This window comes from Nicotiana tomentosiformis, chromosome 12 (assembly GCF_000390325.3).
Source record: "Nicotiana tomentosiformis chromosome 12, ASM39032v3, whole genome shotgun sequence".
Taxonomy (NCBI): domain Eukaryota; kingdom Viridiplantae; phylum Streptophyta; class Magnoliopsida; order Solanales; family Solanaceae; genus Nicotiana; species Nicotiana tomentosiformis.
In genome coordinates this window covers 97,963,558-97,969,478 of record NC_090823.1, presented here as the reverse complement: position 1 = coordinate 97,969,478, position 5,921 = coordinate 97,963,558, and the positions used below count along the sequence as shown (strand labels likewise).

The 5,921-nt window shown below is 37.6% G+C and overlaps 1 pseudogene; it reads right to left on the bottom strand.

Moving 5' to 3' along the window:
* Positions 1 to 298: 298 nt before the first annotated feature.
* LOC138903093 (monooxygenase 2-like) lies at positions 299 to 5,635 on the bottom strand (annotated as a pseudogene).
* Between the last annotated feature and the right edge of the window lie 286 nt (positions 5,636 to 5,921).

Here is a 5,921-nt window from a genome sequence, read left to right as displayed (position 1 = left end):
AAAAAAGTTAAATTTTATCAAAGGAGAATGTTGTATTCCCTATACATTGGTTGTTCTAAGAGTAATGTACTTCCTCTGTCCAAATGTATGTGGCATAGTTCAGATTTCGAAAGTCAATCTATAATTTTGATTGTTAATTTAAACAAAAAAAAATTAAATATTTTGAAATAATATTTACATATTAAGAAACTACATAAAAAGTACTAAAAATTACAATAATTAATAATTCAAAATATTTGAAAGACTTACGAAAAATTATAATAAAACAAAAATTGGTTTGACTCTTGCAATTTGAATGGAACGTCATAAATTTGGAGGAAGGGAGTACTTAATAGCAGTTGAAAAATAAACTCCTTAATTACATATGATAGAGTGACAACATTTGCAACTTTAGCTTCCATACAAGCTAGTTCGTACAACAACTTTTTCTAACTGTTCTTTTCTAGGTGCTCTTACTCACTGATCAGTGATCACAATAGCAACAAACCAATCATCATAAGTTTACATCTTCACTTCAACCAGATTATGTCAATAGTTTCCCACAATCAAAATCACCCATTCTCAGCAGAGTTGTATACGGGTAGAACCAAGCCCATCTGGAACAATAGGTCAAGGCTCGGCACTTACGTAAGAGATCGAAGTTACAGATGTAATTAAAATCGAGAATCGAAGTTCGAACAAGACCATTAGATTTGCTCTCGAGTTTATCGGGGACACGACCGACCTCGCTTCTAACGACCTCGAAGAAAATCTTTGCTAACTCACATGACAAGTATCCGTGATTCTCGCCATTGACCAATCATTACGGCGGAAATTACGGGATTAAGTCAAAAAGGGAGCCAACTGTCTACATAATTTCTTATAAAATAATGTCTTAAAAATTTCATATCCCCGTATATATAAAGGGAATGGAGTAATCCATTGGACTCATTGTTACATACTTAGAGAACAAGATACTATTTTTTTCAGCTTGGTTCATATTATTCTTAGTTCAATAATATCACATCTAAATTCGAAGGAAATCAACCTTGCGAGGCTTAAGTTGTTCAATCTGCATGGTTTGAATTCATTTTTCTACTTATTCCTCGTGCAAGCTTAATTAACCCTCCTCGATAAAGTCGAGGGCTATACAGGTGCATGAGATGGTCGATGGTGAATGGACATCCCTCAACCTTGCTCACAAAGAATCGTAATAGAATAATGATCCTCCAAAATGAAGGATGTATCTGCCCGAGCGTTATATTATACCTTTTGCAAAAGGCTATGATAACCGGGTCTAGAGGACCCAACGTGAAAAGGTAAGTGTAAACACTTAAGAAACCCTCCACATAGGTGGTATCGAGGATGCTGTCCGTGATCGTACATATGTACCTCGAGACCGGTTTGCATCGGCCCGGTACCATGGGCGTGTTCTCAACCTTGAAATTAGCCACGGTAGGAAACCCAGTAGGGATGTATGATCTCAGAGGGGGTTCCTCAATAGCAGTGTGAGGAGCATTTTTAGAAGGTTTTGAAGAAGAAGATGTTTCTCTTTGAGGAATAGACTTTGAAGTTTTTGCCATTTTTACAAAAAATGAAGGAAAGAGATTGTTGATAAGAGGAAGCTTCAAGGTTGGCAATGAGAAAACTAGAAGATGAAGAAGATGAAGTTCTTAGAACGCAAGAAGGATTTGAGCGCAAAAGTTCAAACAAACGGATTAAAGGGTATTTATAGGTTCCTCAAGCGGCAGTTCATCTCCCGAGGTAGCCGACCGCCAACTGACATACCTTTAATGTCTCGAAGACCGGACTGACGGGACGTTTCCACTATTCTTATCAACTACGTCATGTACCCGTCGTCATGATTTATCAAAATAAGGACCGAGGATTCATATCGTTTTTAATCACTTACTCTCTAACAAATGAGGGGACTATCTGTATACGGGTAGAACCGAGCCTTATGCTTGATCAAGGCATCTCGAACAATAGGTCAAGGATCGATACCTATGTAAGAGATCGAAGTTACAGATGTAACTGAGCTCGATATCGAGGATCGAAGTTCGAACAAGGCCATCAGATTTGCCCTCTAATTTATCGGAGGCACGACCGACCCTGCTTCTAATGACCTCGAAGAAAATCTTTGCCAACTCACACAACAAGTATCCGTGATTCTCTCCATTGACCAATGATTATGGCAGAAATTACGAGGTTAAGTCAAAAAGGGAGCCAACGGTCTACATAATTTCTTATAAAATAATGTCTTGAAGATTTCATCTCCCTGTATATATAAAGGGAATGGAGTAATCCATTGGACTCATTGTAACATACTTAAGAGAACAAGATACTATTGTTTCCAGCTTGGTTCATATTATTCTGGCTTCAATCATATCACATCTAAATTCGAAGAAAATCAACCTTGCGAGTCTTAAGTTGTTCAATCTGCATGGTTTGCATTCATTTTTCTACTTATTATTCATGCAAGCTTAATTAACCCTCCTCGATAAAGTCGAGGGCTATACAAGCACATGAGATGGTCGATGGTGAATGGACATCCCTCGACCTTTCTCACAAAGAATCGTAATAGAATAACGATCCTCCAAAATGAAGGATATATCTGCCCGAGCGTCACATCATACCTTTTGCAAAAGGCTATGATAACCGGGTCTAGAGGACCCAACGTGAAAAGGTAAGTATAAACACTTAAGAAACCCTCCACAGGCGCATGAGATGGTCGATGGTGAATAGACATCCCTCGACCTTCATTAAGAAATCCTCCACAAGCTATACATGGGCATGAGATGGTCAATGGTGAAGGGACATCCCTCGACCTTTCTCACAAAGAATCGTAACAAAATAACGATCCTCCAAAATGAAAGATGTATCTGCCCGAGCATCACGTCATACCTTTTGCAAAAGGTTATGATAACCGGGTCTATGATAAATGAAATATCACATCTTAATAACATCCTGCATTAAGAAACCCTCCACAGGCTATACAGGCGCATGAGATGGTCGATGGTGAATGGACATCCCTCGACCTTTTTCACAAAGAATCATAACAGAATAACGATCCTCCAAAATAAAGGATGTATCTGCCCGAGCGTCACGTCATATCTTTTGCAAAAGGCTATGATAACTGGGTCTAGAGGAACCAATGTGAAAAGGTAAGTGTAAACACTTAATAAACCCTCAACGTAGGTGGTATCGAGGATGTTGACCGTGATCGTACATATGTACCTCAAGACCGGTTCGCATCGACCCGGTACCATGGGCGTGTTATCAAACTTAAAATAAGCCACAATAGGAAACCCAGTAGGGATGTATGATCTGAGAGGGGGTTCCTCAGTAGCAGCGTGAGGAGCATTTTCAGAAGGTTTTGAAGAAGAAGGTGTTTCTTTTTGAGGAACAGACTTTGAAGTTTTTGCCATTTTTATAAAAAATGAAGGAAAGAGATTGTTGATAAAGGGAAGCTTCGAGGTTGGCAATGAGAAAACCAGAAGATGAAGAAGATGAAGTTCTTAGAACGCAAGAAGGATTTGAGCGCAAAAGTTCTAACAAACGGATTAAAGGGTATTTATAGGTTCCTCAAGCGGCGGTTCATCTCCCGAGGTAGCCGACCGCCAATTGACATACATTTAATGCCTCGAAGACTAGACTGACGTGACGTTTTCACTATTCTTATCACCTACGTCATGTACCCGTCATCATGATTTATCGAAGTAAGGACCGAGGGTTCATATCGCTTTTAATCACTTACTCTCCAAAAAATGAGGGGACTATCTATATACGGGTAGAACCGAGCCCTATGCTTAATTGAGGAATCTGTAATAATAGGTCAAGGCTCCACACTTACGTAAGAGATCGAAGTTACAGATGTAACTGAGCTCGATATCGAGGATCGAGGTTCGAACAAGACCATCAGATTTGCCCTCGAGTTTATCGGGGGCACGACCGACCCCGCTTCTAACGACCTCGAAGAAAAGCTTTGCCAACTCACATGACAAGTATTCGTGATTCTCTCCATTGACCAATCATTACGGCGAAAATTACGGGATTAAGTCAAAAAGGGAGCCAACGGTCTACATAATTTCTTATAAAATTGTGTCTTAAAGATTTCATCTCCCCGTATATATTAAGGGAATGGAGTAATCCATTGGACTCATTGTAATATACTTAAGAGAACAAGATACTATTTTTTTCAGCTTGGTTCATATTATTCTTCCTTCAATAATATCACATCTAAATGCGAAGGAAATCAACCTTGCGAGGCTTAACTTGTTCAATCTGCATGGTTTGCATTCATTTTTCTACTTATTCTTTCAAATTAAATCTGATTTCTCACTTTGTATCAAATTAGACCACAGGTTCTTAAAACCGCATATAAATTCAATTGTTATCCGAGGGTAAACAATAGTTTCAATGGTAAATTGAGCCAAGAATTTCTCTTTCAAGTAGCTAATCACCTTCCCATTACTTTCTTGTGCCAAACCAACCAAATATGAAGTACTAATAAGGATAAAAATCCTCCATCTTCTCTCTTTTGCATACTTCTCCAAACCAACTTTAGTTCTATTGTAAAATTCATCATCTTCTAATTTCTCCATTCCTGTTGGTAATTTTCTTGAAAAAGTGTCAGCAATGCACCTAGCAAGAATCACACTATCTTCTAATGCTGAACATCCACCTTGACCAATATCAAGTGTCATTGGGTGAAGTGCATCACCAACTAGACAAGTGTTTCTTTTGACTATATTGTCTCTCATTTTATTCAATGGCGATCTTAATTTTAGTTTCGCACAATTAATATAAGCTATCTAGTGAGGTTCTCTGTAGGATATTGTATGCTTCTTTTGACACGTTGCTGGCCATACTTAGCGCAAATTGCGTCATTTTGACTGGACTTCCTTCTATCGATTCATCATCTGAGATGCATGCAATTCAAAAGCTTTACATGATAGATCAGACAAAAAGCTAGAGATATTACATAAAAGAAAAAAAAGATAAAGAAATAGACAAGCAGACATAAAACGACAAAGTTCTGATTATCCTGTGGAGAAAGTACATAAATAAAAGGTCGTAATTATCTTCCGTGGAAGTCATTTGTCCATTTAACTAATATTATAAATATTGTCCTTGAAACACATTTTTAGTACCTAAATATATCAGAAAATAACTTTTAAATATTATATTGTGGATGTCCATTCATTACTCCGCTATAGATAATTTTCCTCAAAAAGATTATCCATTTAGTACTCTGTTGAAGTTTATCTACAAGTAGTTGATGCAGGCAGGTTGCAAGCAACTCAATGAAATGATTTGCAGCAGCTTCTTATTAAACAGGCAGGTTGCAAGCAACTCATACAGACAGCTTACAAGCAGTTGGTGCAGGCAGGTTGCAAGCAACTTAATGAAATGATTTGCAGCAGTTTCTTATTAAACAAGCAGGATGCAAGCAGCTCATGCAGATAACTTATAAGCAGCTAAAGAAAAGCCTTGCAGCTGCTTCCTTTCTTTTATAAATAGAGGAGTTTTCAGTTCATTATAAATATAACTTTGAAAGTTGAATAAAATACCAATCTCCCTCTATACTTGTCTCTAGTTTATTTATGTTATAGTCTTTATTTTATAACATGTTATCAGTACGAGACTCTGCCATTTTGAGCACTTACATCGAATTTAATTTCTATTTCATTGTTCATCTCCGATGTAAGGCGACACTCTTATGTCTGTGGTCAGATCTTGTTCATTCAGAGCATCATAAGACAGATTATATCCTTGAGGTGGTGAGTTTTTCTTCTTGGCAGTAGTGATGTATAAATCACTTACATATGGAGTGGCCAAATTTGCGTAATTTAATTTGAGCCTTTTGCTTATATTTTAATATCTTTATCATCGCTTGCTTGGTTATATGTTACGTATACAGTACCTATTTTGGTATTTAT